Source organism: Papio anubis, chromosome 6 (genome assembly GCF_008728515.1).
Source record: "Papio anubis isolate 15944 chromosome 6, Panubis1.0, whole genome shotgun sequence".
In the NCBI taxonomy this organism is placed as follows: Eukaryota; Metazoa; Chordata; class Mammalia; order Primates; family Cercopithecidae; genus Papio; species Papio anubis.
This window is the reverse complement of record NC_044981.1, coordinates 70,765,663-70,777,823: the sequence shown is the minus strand read 5'-3', so window position 1 is coordinate 70,777,823 and position 12,161 is coordinate 70,765,663. Positions and strand designations below refer to the sequence as shown.

Sequence of the window (12,161 nt, the reverse complement as noted above, 5' to 3'; positions counted from 1 at the left end):
AAGCTACTCAGGAGGCTGAGGCAAGAGAATCACTTGGACCAGAGGCGGAGGTTGTAGTGAGCAGAGATGGCAAGACTCTGTCTCAAAAACACATGCGCACACACACACACACACACACACTACGTAATTCAAACAGCTATTGATTACTAGATAGAGTCATATGAAAGTACCAACATTTGATCATTTTGGCCTACAAAAACAGCCACGTCCAGGTATGGTGGCTCACACCTGTAATCCCAGCACTTTGGGAGGCTGAGGCAGGAGTATTGCTTGAGCCCAAGAGTTCAAGGCTGCAGTGAGCTATGACTGCATCACTGCACTCCAGCCTAGGTGACAGAGCAAGACCTTGTCTCTAAAATTAATTAATCAAAAATAGCAATTCATTTGATTCCATCTTATCCCATAGTGATTTTAAGATAGTATACACAAACTGAATAATAATAAAAGAGAATGGAGGAGGCAGTCACCACAGCAACATCAGCAGTGCACCTAGCTCACAGAGCTCCAGCCAAAGGAGAAGTGGGGTAAGTAAGAAGGTACCATAGCTCATACAAAGCAAACTGCCTGCAAATCGACCAGTGGTAATGCATCCAGAAAGCAAATGGCTAAAAAAGCCACACGAGAGAGGGCACCCTCTACTTAAGGGGTGAAGAAACCTCATCATTATAGACCTGGTACTGTGGCACTCCTTGAAATGAGACATTAACAGAAGTCCCTTGAACTTACGATTTGCCAAATTCCCTTCCAGCATCTAGCGTGAGAAATAGCTCAGAACTTTAAAACAGATCTGTACTTCCAGAGCACAGCTATTGGTGTTTTGCAGGAGGTAAGTGAAGCCCATCTGGTTGGCCTTTTTGAAGACACCAAACTGTGTGCTATCCATGTGTAATAAATTATGCCAAAAGACATCCAGGTAGCATGCTGCATATGTGGGAAAAAGTGCTTAAGAATCCACTATGATGGGAAATATTCACTCTAAAAAAAATTCTCTTCTTCCTGTTATTGGTAGTTCTGAACATTATATTTTTTTCTTGGGGTCAAAAGGTACTTAAATATATGATTGTGAGTGGATAAACAGGGGACAGGAAACAGGTATTGGCAATTTTTCCATTTTCATTTGCGTGTGAATTTTTAGTATAAATGCCAGGGATGTAAAGTATTAATGCAAGTCAAAATGTTTCAGTGAACAAGTTTCACTGTTTCAACTTTATAATGGTTATAAATAACCCTGTTAAAATTTTCTGGACAGTGCCAGCATTTTTAAAAAAAGTAAATGCTTATTGATGGCAACTAAAGGGTATTTGTTGCAAGTTTATCATACAGTACATTCCATCCATTCACTTTTCTAACTGAATTGTCCCATATGCAAGTACATATTTTTAATGTTGTCTGTCTTCTGTGCTATCCCTGCAAGTTTGCTATCCAAATACATTAAACTACAAAAAAAGAAAGAGAGAAGAGATGAACCAACTGTTGTTATCTAGAAATCAGTTTTGACTGATATATAAAATGTTTTTCCTACTTTCAAGATTATAGAACATGTATGGTCTTCACATCTAGAATTTTAAAACCTTAATGACGGGCAAGGCCTGAAAAATGAGGAAATTTACACAAAATATGGAAAAGTCCACAATGACCACATTGGCTTTTCTTTTCTTTCCTTTGCTTTGCTTTTCTTTCCCTTTCTTTTCTTTTCTTTCTTTCTTTTTTTTCTTTTTTTTGAGACAGAGTTTCCCTCTGTCACCCAGACTGGAGTTCATTGGTGCTGGGAGGTTCACTTCAACCTCTGCCTTCTGGGCTCATGTAGTTCGGATTACAGGCATGTGCCACCACGCCTGGCTAATTTTTGTATTTTTAGTAGAGATCAGGTTTCACCATGTTGGCCAGGCTGATCTCAAACTTCTGCCTCAGCCTCCCAAAATGCTGAGATTACAGGCATGAGGCACTGCACCTGGCCAATGATCATATTTTCATTAGAAAAGGTGTACTTTTTAAAAAGAAAGGTAAGATAATACTGTCAAACTTTGGAGTTTCAGAGAAAACATCTAAACTGTTCTTTATTTGTTAGCTTAACATTATTTGAAAATACTGAAAAATACTAGAAAGAAAGTAACTTCTTCCAAACTAAAATTCCATAAAAAAGAAGACAAGCTGGGCATGGTGGCTCATGCCTATAATCCCAGCTCTTTGGGAGGTCGTGGCAGACAGATCACTTGAAGTCAGGAGTTCGAGACCAGCCTGGCCAACATGTTGAAACCCTGCCTCTACTAAAAATACAAAAATTAGCTGGGTACATGGTGGCGTGCGCCTGTAATCCTTGCTACTGGGGAGGCTGAGACATGAGAATCGCCTGAACCCGGGAAGTGGAAGTTACAGTGAGCCGAGATTGCACTATTGCACTCCAGCCTAGGCAACAGAGTGAGACTCTGTCTCAAAAAACAAAAATAAATTTTAAAAAAAGACAAAGTCATCCACACCAACCCTCTAATTCCTTTCTTCTGACATAGTTATGCCACACAGATTAGCTATATATAAGTTATGTTTATATAAATGATATAAAATTGGCCTGTATCCAGTGTGATGGCTCTGATGAAAAAAAAGATGGCCTATAGCTTGCTTTTTCTTTTTCTATTAATTTTTCTATTAATCTTTTTTTAGAGATGGGGGGTCTCACTATGTTGCCCAGCCTGGGCTTGAACTCCTGGCCTCAAGCAATCCTCCTACCTCAGCCTCCTGAGTAGTTGGGACTACAGATGTGTGCCACCACACCTTTGTTTTTTCTCTTAATTAATCATGGATGCTTTCCTGATCAGTACTGTCAACCTTTTATAAAAGATGCTATAAAAGATATTTATTTTGGGGCTAGAGCATTGCAATGAGAATATGTGTGCCATAGTAAATTATGTGCATATTCAGGGAGGTAAAGGAAGGCAAGGGTTTTTAAGGGAAAAAATGAAGAGGATCCCAGAATTGTTTTGACATCATTATCCTTGGCTATAAAGATCTGTAACAAGTGTGACGCCAGTGCAGGGTTGGAAAGGCAGTTGTTGGGCAGATGTCCCTGCAGAAGTATTTCTTGTGTAAGGTTGCAATGGGTTTTACGAAAGATTGTGGTTTTTACAGTCTGTGATAGTTTTTATTATCAGGCATATAAGCATGAGAGCCTTTTCTTTATGACGTTCACCAGCTCTATTTGTCAGTGGGGTTTTTTTTTTTTTTACATCAGTAACTTCATTTTGATTCTGACAACATCCACAATTTCCTCATTTCATCAAGATCTTCCTCCAAAAGCATCACTGATTAATCAACCTGTAGTTAGGTTTTGATGTCCCTCAGTACAGAATGGACCTGTCTTTGTTATTGGTCTTCTCTCATAGGGAGTAATTGGCAACTAGGAGTCAGTGTCAAAACTCTTTTAGCCATGTTTGAGCAACAAGGGAGGTTTAAAGGGAGTAGCTGTAAGGCTCAGTCTACGTGAAGTCCATTAATAAGTTCTGTTCTGTGGTCTTTTGTTTTCATCTCAAAGTATTGGGTCAGCATTATTTTGTTAGGAGTAGTACTTCCGCAAAAATTTTACAGTTAACATACACAAAGTTTAAAAAGGGAAAAGACGAAGTAAAATTAATAGTAATACGACTATTCTAATTTGTATAATTATTTTGAGCCATTAATCTAGGCTTAAAGATAACCAATTGAATAAATCAAATGACCATAGGGAATTAGGCGAGACCTATTGTAACCAGGTGAACTACTTTCTTATTTTGTATATATGGGTCTCAACTTTTCCAGAGGAATTTATCCAGGTATAGCACATAGTATTGCCAATAGCACAGACATTTTCTTATTTAACCAATGGACACTAAACAATTTTGTTGTTTTGTTTTGAGACAGGGTCTCTCTCTGTCACCCAGACTGGAGTGCAGTGGCATGATCTTGGCACTGCAACCTCACCTCCCAAGTTCAAGTGATTCTCCCGCCTCAGCCTCCCAAGTAGCTAAGACTACAGGTGTGTGCCGCCACGCCTGGCTAATTTTTGTGTTTTTAGTGGAGACAGAGTTTCACCATGTTGGCCAGGCTGGTGTCGAATTCCTGACCTCAGGTGATCCGCTCACCTCGGCCTCCCAAAGTGCTGGGATTACAGGCATGAGCCACTGAGCCCGGCCTACTAAACAATTTCTTAGGTTAGGCTCTCTTAAGTTACCAGCAGAATATACTGATGGTGAAATTTCAATTACATCATTAGCTTACCAAGTGTAAAAGGTAGCATTAAGAGGGGTAAGAGTCTAATTATGATATGGAGTCTTGCTTCAATGTCTTGAGAAAAGCTATCTACAGCGTGAAAACATCAACTGCTGCTCCTGGTTTATAATCTGAAAGTCTCTGGTCATGACACCAAGTGGCTTGGTAAACCTTTTGTGTGGCCCATACATCAGGCATGAGGTTTGTTTCTTAAATTTAATCTAGTTTTGACTTATAGGGATTTAGGAACAAAGAAGCTTACTGTCAATTATTGAAGGAAATTAGGAGAATTCAAGGTCTGATCTAGTCTACAGGTAGATAACAAGAACTTGAAAAAAAATGCACAGAGCTACTATCTAATAACAGCTGTATTAAATTTCTTTAGAAATATAACTTTTTCTCTCTACACTGATCATTAGGAATCTCAGGCTTAAAAACTTCTTGAGCATGGGAAGCCAAACCAAGGCAGACTTTAGACTTTATTTCAGTCTTAAGGTTCTTGGGTCTGCCAAGAAGTGACAATTTTTATTTACTCACTGTAAGGCTAGAAACTCCTAAAGCCAGACACTTTATGCAAACTCTTAAATACAACATTTTATTCAAAGCCTTGGTAAATGACATGGGGCACTGGCTCACACCTGTAATCCCAGAAGCTTGGGAGGCCAAGGCAGGAGGATCCTGGATAACCTGAGGTCAGGAATTTGAGACCAACCTGGGCAATATAGTGAGACCCCACCTCTACCAAAAAAAAATTTGTTTTTAATTAGCCAAGCATGGTGGTACACACCTGTAGTTCTAGCCATTTAGGAGGCTGAGGGAGGAGTTTCACTTGAGCCTAGGAGCTTGAGAGCACAGTGAGCTTTGATCATGCCGCTGCACTCCAGCCTAGATTACAGAGTGAGACTCTGTCTCTAAAGAAACAAATAAACAAAAACACAAACACACACAAAAAAGGCTTGGTGGAAAAAAAAAATTCAGTGTTTCCAATTACATCCTGTTTATGAAGAGACAGCAAATTTTTATTGAACTTACGTAAATAAAGAATACTCATAAATATTTGCCAATTTTTGGAAGAATCAACTAGGGGAAAAAAGCAAAGATGTTTCCATCTTTATTAAAAGTATACTTTACCAAATTCTTGCAAACTATAAATAGCTTATGAGAAAAAAATTTCTTAAATCTGAAAAACAAAACATTTAAATAAAGAACCAACAATGGTTTAAATAAGTCATAAAAACATTACCAATTACTTAATTTCATGTAACTAATTTATTGTTTTGCTTGATCTTGATTAGCAGTTTTATGAACCTATAAGTTTCCTTACTAGAGTTCTGAAGATTTTTATTTCATTCATTGTTCTTAAAGTTATTAGAAATCTGTGTTCAAGACTACTTGTTAGAGTCTTTCCATGAAAAGTCATTTTGGACTAGAGCTGATTGCAAATGCTTTTAGAGAAGATTTCAAAGCAATAACTGTCAATGACAGAAACTTAAAATAGTCATGGTTAAAAATCTGATGAAAGTTTGGCTGGGCGCGGTGGCTCAAGCCTGTAATCCTAGCACTTTGGGAGGCTGAGGCGGGCGGATCACAAAGTCAGGAGATCAAGACCATGGTGAAACCCCGTCTCTACTAAAAATACAAAAAATTAGCCGGGCGCGGTGTCGGGCGTCTGTAGTCCCAGCTACTCAGGAGGCTGAGGCAGGAGAATGGCATGATCCCGGGAGACGGAGCTTGCAGTGAGCCGAGATCGCGCCACTGCACTCCAGCCAGGCAGACAGAGCGAGACTCTTGTCTCAAAAAAAAAAAAAAAAAAAAAAAATCTGATGAAAGTTCCTGGCCAGGCACAGTGGTTCACACCTGTAATCCCAGCACTTTGGGAGGTTGAGGTGGGCAGATTGCTTGAGCCCAGGAGTTTGAGACCAGCCTAGACAACAAGGTGAAACCCCATCTCTACAAAAAATACAAAAATTAGCTGGGTGTGGTGGTGCACAACTATAGTCCCAGTTACTCAGGAGGCTGAGGTAGGAGGATTGCTTGCTTGAGCCCAGGAAGCAGAGGTTGCGGTGAGCCAAGATCACACCACTGCGCTCCAGCCTGGGCAACAGAGTGAGACCTTGTCTCAAAAAAATAAAAAATAAATAATTTACCAATTGACAAGGAAATGTAGTTATTTCCATTACATGCAGTATTTTAAGATGACAATCAGGCTGGGTGCAGTGGCTCACACCTGTAATCCCAGCCCTTTGGGAGGCCGAGGTCAGCAGATCATGAGGTCAGGAGATGGAGACCATCCTGGCTAATATGGTGAAACTCCATCTCTACTAAAAATACAAAAAATTAGCCAGGTGTGGTGGCAGGCACCTGTAGTCCCAGCAACTTGGGAGGCCGAGGCAGGAGAATCGCTTGAACCCAGGAGGCGGAGGTTGCAGTGAGCCAAGATCACACTACTGCACTCCAGCCTGGGCAACAGAGCAAGACTGCATCTCAACAACAAGAAAAAAAAAAGAATCAGAATCTTGACTGACAATGTCATATCAGAAGGATCAAACTTTTATAAATTTTATACAACTGTTAGAATACTCACATTAATACATATCCATACAAATATAAGTTTAGGAAAGATTTAACATAGCCACCAAAATTATGACTGTAACATATTATATTTTTATGAATTGATGTAACTTTTAGAACATTTATATCAATAGCACATACATAAATGTAATTGAGGGAATATCTAGTATCACTTATCATTTTACAATGCTTCTCATACAATTTACCAAATAAGCCTAATTATTTAATATCTCTAAAAGATGACAGACACAACTTTGAGGTTCTCCAGGGGCCCAACTGGAAAATCCCAATGTTAATTTTAAGTCAAAAAGATTTAGTTTCAGATTTTGATGATGTGGGTGCGGGGAGGACCTGCCAAAGATGTTAAAAAGTTCAAAACACTTGATCAAAACAAAATCACAGGTTACCGTAAAATAATAGCCATTAATTTAACCACAGTGACAAAAGACTTCAAAAGCAGTACAGAAAGTTATATGGATGTAAAAACCTAACCCTTTTAAAGCTCAGTTTTTCTATGTAATCCAAAACCTAATAAAGACAAGATAGGAAATTATCTTGATAAAACGTAAAATCTTTGTTTTTTTCAGGCCAGTTACCAGAACACGCTACAAGAAAAATCTCTTGTAGCGTGATTGCTTCTCCTTATGGGAAGCCCATTTAGATAATCTGGAAGTCAATCTTGATGAAAAGGGTACTTGAATTTAATCAGGCACAGGAAGAATGTGTCTAGGGTTAAGAATATGCATTACATTACACAGCAATGTAAACAAGAAAACTAATACCTTGAGTGGGGGAATACATGGCTCTCACTAACAACATAGGAAGTGTCCTGATTACACGGAACAATTTAGGCACATCAGTAAAAGCCAAGTGTACAGAATTGGGTATACTGGAGGAACACACTGTGTTTCTAAGCCTTTAAGATAAATATTTCAGTACTTGCTTTGACAGCACATATACTAAAGTTGGAATGATACAGAGAAGATTAGCATGGCCATAAGCTGTTAAAAAATAATAATTTTTTAAAAATTCGAGCATCAACTGTAATAGTAGAGTTGGAAGAAAAAAATGTTATAGAAATTGATGAAAATATTGAAGGAGAAAGTTATCACCTCAGCCAAGAAAAAAGATACACCTCTTCAAAGGAAGAAAGAACAAAGGGCAATGATGTATGACCTGCAAATCACATGCAACAAGGTACAGCAAAAGTTGAACTTTTTTTTCTTAAGTTAACATTGAACTTCTAGGCTGAACATGTGGCCCATACCTGTAATCTCAGCACTTTGAGAGGCCAAGGCAGGTGGATCACTGAGCCCAGGAGTTTGAAACCAGCCTGGAGAGTATAGGAGACCCTGTCTTTACAAAAATTAGCTGGATATAGTGGCACACACCTGTAGTCCTAGCTACTCGGGAGGCTGAGGTGGAAGAATTGCTTGAGCATGCAAGGTCAAGGCTGCAGTGAGCTGTCACTCCAGCCTGGGTGGCAGAATGAGAACTTGTCTCAAAAAAAACAAAAAAAGGCCAGGCGTGGTGGCTTACACCTGTAATTCCAGCACTTTGGGAGGCCAAGGTGGGCTGATCACTTGAGGCCAGGAGTTTGAGACCAGCCTGGCCAACATGGCAAAACCCCGTCTCTACTAAAAATACAAAAATTAGCCGTGTGTGGTGCCACGCACCTGTAGTCCCAGCTACTCAGGAGGCTGAGGCAGGAAAACTGCTTGAACCTGGGAGGCAGAGGTTGCAGTGAGCCAAGATCCTGCCATTGCACTCCAGCCTGGGTGACAAAGTGAGACTCCATCTGAAAAAAAAAAAAGTTGGTTGAACTTCTAAAATACAAATCTGAGAAGTTACAAAAAGGAAAAATTTTACCTTGAGAAATAAAATTATTAGTCATAATGGAAAAGATAGCATCAGGCCAGGCACGGTGGCTCACGCCTGTAATTCTAGCACCTTGGGAGGCCAAGGCGGGTGGATCACCTGAGGACAGGAGTTCAAGACCAGCCTGGCCAACATGGTGAAACCTTGTCTCTACAAGAATATAAAAAATTTGCTGGGCGTGGTACAGGATGCCTGCAATCCCAGATACTCCAGAGGCTGAGGCAGGGGAATCGCTTGAACCTGGGAGGCGGAGGTTGCAGTGAGCCAAGATTGTGTCACTGCACTCCAGCCTGGGTGACAGAGCAAGACTCTGTCTCAAAAAAAAGAAAAGAAAAGAAAAGAAAAAACAAAAACAAAAACAAAGACAGCATCTCCAACCTAAAACTTGGGAAACTAAATAGATCTCAGGAAGAAATGTGGCAGAAATACAAACTGTTAGCAGTTTAGAAGATGGCTGTTAAAGAAACAGATTTCAGAATCAAAACCTCCAGTAATTTTATTAAGAGCAAATGAATACTTTTTAAAAATCCTGTTGTTCTAACATAGGGGACCAAATTTGTTTAGTTTTGTATTAGTGTATTTTTAATATTAAAGCTCAATTTTAGAAAGACTCATAAACAATTGCCTTCTAATTATAGCCAACTTGATCATAAACAAAATTCCTCTCATAAAGTTCGCTTTCACAAACCTTATCACAACCTTATTCAGACCACTGATGACATGCTTGAATTTTCTGCTTTGTCTCATACTTCTCTTTATTAACCAGTCATTTTGCATTAGGACAAAAATTTACCATACAAGATTCTTTCTTGTAAAAAATTATCCTTTTCTTTTTAACCTTCTTTACCAAAAATATATCCTTATATCCACAACTTTTTCAGTACTAATGGATCTACTTCACTGGCTGCAAAGCATTCTGCCAAAAAGATGTTCCATGGTGTATTTGATAATTTCTCTATCCTGATAATATATCTTTCCATACTTGGCTGGGCATGGTGGCTCAGGCCTGTAATCCCAGCATTTTGGGAGGCTGAGGTGGGTTGATCACTTGAGGTCAGGAGTTGGAGACCAGCCTGGCCAACCTGGCAAAACCCCATCTCTACTAAAAATATACATATATGTGTATATATATATTTTTCCTATACTTAACATTTGTGTGATTGCTGAAAACATTGTGGCCCCTTTACACTGGGGTGGTGAACAACAGTTTGGCAAACTCTGAGGTCATCAAAGCATCTTCTTGAAAAATATGACTTTAGAAAATAGCCAACATTTGTATTAGACTATGTTCTTCAGAAATAAAAGAATCAGAGAAAGAAAAGCAGTAAGAAACTTACAAATATGTACACACACAAATTAGGGAGAAAGATAAAGTAATTATCTCACACATATGTATTTATAATACAATTATATTTAGAAGAATAGATAAGGAAGCTAGTTATAAAATGAGTCTTTTAATCTCCTAAGGCAAAGGCGTTTAAAGTCCAAAGCTCAGAGTGCTATTTAATCCTTTTTTGTGTGTGTTCTGAAGACTAAAGTTTGTCAACCTGCAGAAGTAATGAGGCAGTTCAGTTTGCAAAGTGAAGTTAATGAAAAACACAAAATTCTAATCAGATTTAGTTTGGAGTCAGCTTTAAAGAACAGCACTTTCGGGCTGGGCGCAGTGGCTCAGGCCTGTAATCTCAGCACTTTGGGAGGCCGAGGCTGGCAGATCACCTGAGGTCAGGAGTTCAAGACCAGCCTGTCTCTACTAAAAATACAAAAATTAGCCGGGTGTGGTGTGTACACCTGTAGTCCCAGCTACTTGGGAGGCTGAGGCAGAAGAATCACTTGAACCCAGGAGGTAGAGGTTGCTGTGAGCCAAGATTGCGCCACCGAACTCCAGCCTGGGCCACACAGTGAGACTCTGTCTCAAAAAAAAAAAAAAAAAAAAAGAACAGAATAGCACTTTCAGAAAACTGTGTTACATGCCATTACTGCATTCCTTTTGCTGTTATTAACTGGAGTTAAGAAGTGAAGAATAAATACCAAGAAAGAAAGCAGCCTTCAACAGACTCAAATAAATAAGGACAATACAATAATGATGATCTATGAAAGTACCACTTTTATGCATTATTTCATGTTTAAATGTTTGCTTCTAGGTCCACGGATTATATTCTACCTGTCGTTACCACATTATAATGACAATAAGAGACCATGAACCTTGGAGTCTAAATGGACTTCAGCTCAAATCCTAGGTCTACAGTTTTCTAGCTGAGTCACCTTAGCCAGGTCATTTGAACTTTAAGTCTATTTTCACTTATAAAATAGGAATAGCCAGGTGCGGTGGCTCACGCCTGTAATCCCAGCACTTTGGGAGGCCGAGGCGGGCGGATCATGAGGTCCGGAGTTCAAGACCATCTTGGCTAACACAGTGAAACCCCATCTCTACTAAAAACACACACAAAAAAATTGCCAGGTGTGGTGGTGGGTGCCTGTAGTCCCAGCTACTTGGAAGGCTGAGGCAGGAGAATGGCAAGAACCCAGGAGGCGGAGATTGCACTGAGCTGAAATCGTGCCAATGCACTCCAGCCTGGGTGACAGACTGAGACTCCGTCTCAAAAAAAAAAAAGAAGAATGACAGTAGATGTTCGGTAAATATTGGTTAGGAGATCTGGATAGTATACCTACCAAATCATATAGAGAGTACTGCCTTTACATAAATAGCTATATTATCCTGAAAGTGTGGTTCTCAGATCAGCACCATCTTTGAGCTTATTAGAAATGCAAATTCATGGATCCTACCCAGACCTATGTAATCAGATGGTCTGGGATAGGGCCCAGGAAACTGCTTTATATGCTCTTTAGTTGATTTTTAATGCATGTTAAAGTTTGAGAACTACTGCCTCAGAGATCGGCTAGAAATGATTTCCCTGTGATCAATTCCATTAATGAACATGAAGGGATCTAGTAGTCATCTGCAGGACCAATTTATCTGCTAGGCACAAGAGGCACAGTGCCAAGGGCCCATGACATTTTAAAGGTCTTAGAAAAATGTTTTAATTTTTTTAATCAAAAGAAAAAAATGAACATAATGATAATAAGTATATAACAACAAATCCAATCTGGATTATATTTTATCTTCATACCAAAGTAGTTGTAAAATTAACTGATTTAAAAATTTTTAATGTAGTTTTACATATAGCATTTAAACTCTTGCTAAAAAAAGTTTGATATATTTCCTATGGAGGAAGGGCCCCATGAAGTCATAGTGCTTAGGGCCCAGGAAAGTCATAATGCAGCCCTAGTCACCTGAAAACTTCCCTGTTCACTTATAAATGTTGACACTGAAGGTGCCTGGTAGGAACTGACTATGTGTAAGAAATGTGTGCTATTTTGAGGATATACTCACTTACAATTTTTAAAAGATTAGTTTTGAGATTCATTTAATCAAAAGTTTAAAATTGTAAGCATTAAAATGGCTGATAAACAAC

The 12,161-nt window shown here is 39.1% G+C and overlaps 1 pseudogene; it reads left to right on the top strand.

Annotated features, from left to right (window-relative positions):
- Positions 1-7,745: 7,745 nt before the first annotated feature.
- On the top strand, positions 7,746-7,834 carry LOC116275538 (annotated as a pseudogene).
- Positions 7,835-12,161: the final 4,327 nt, after the last annotated feature.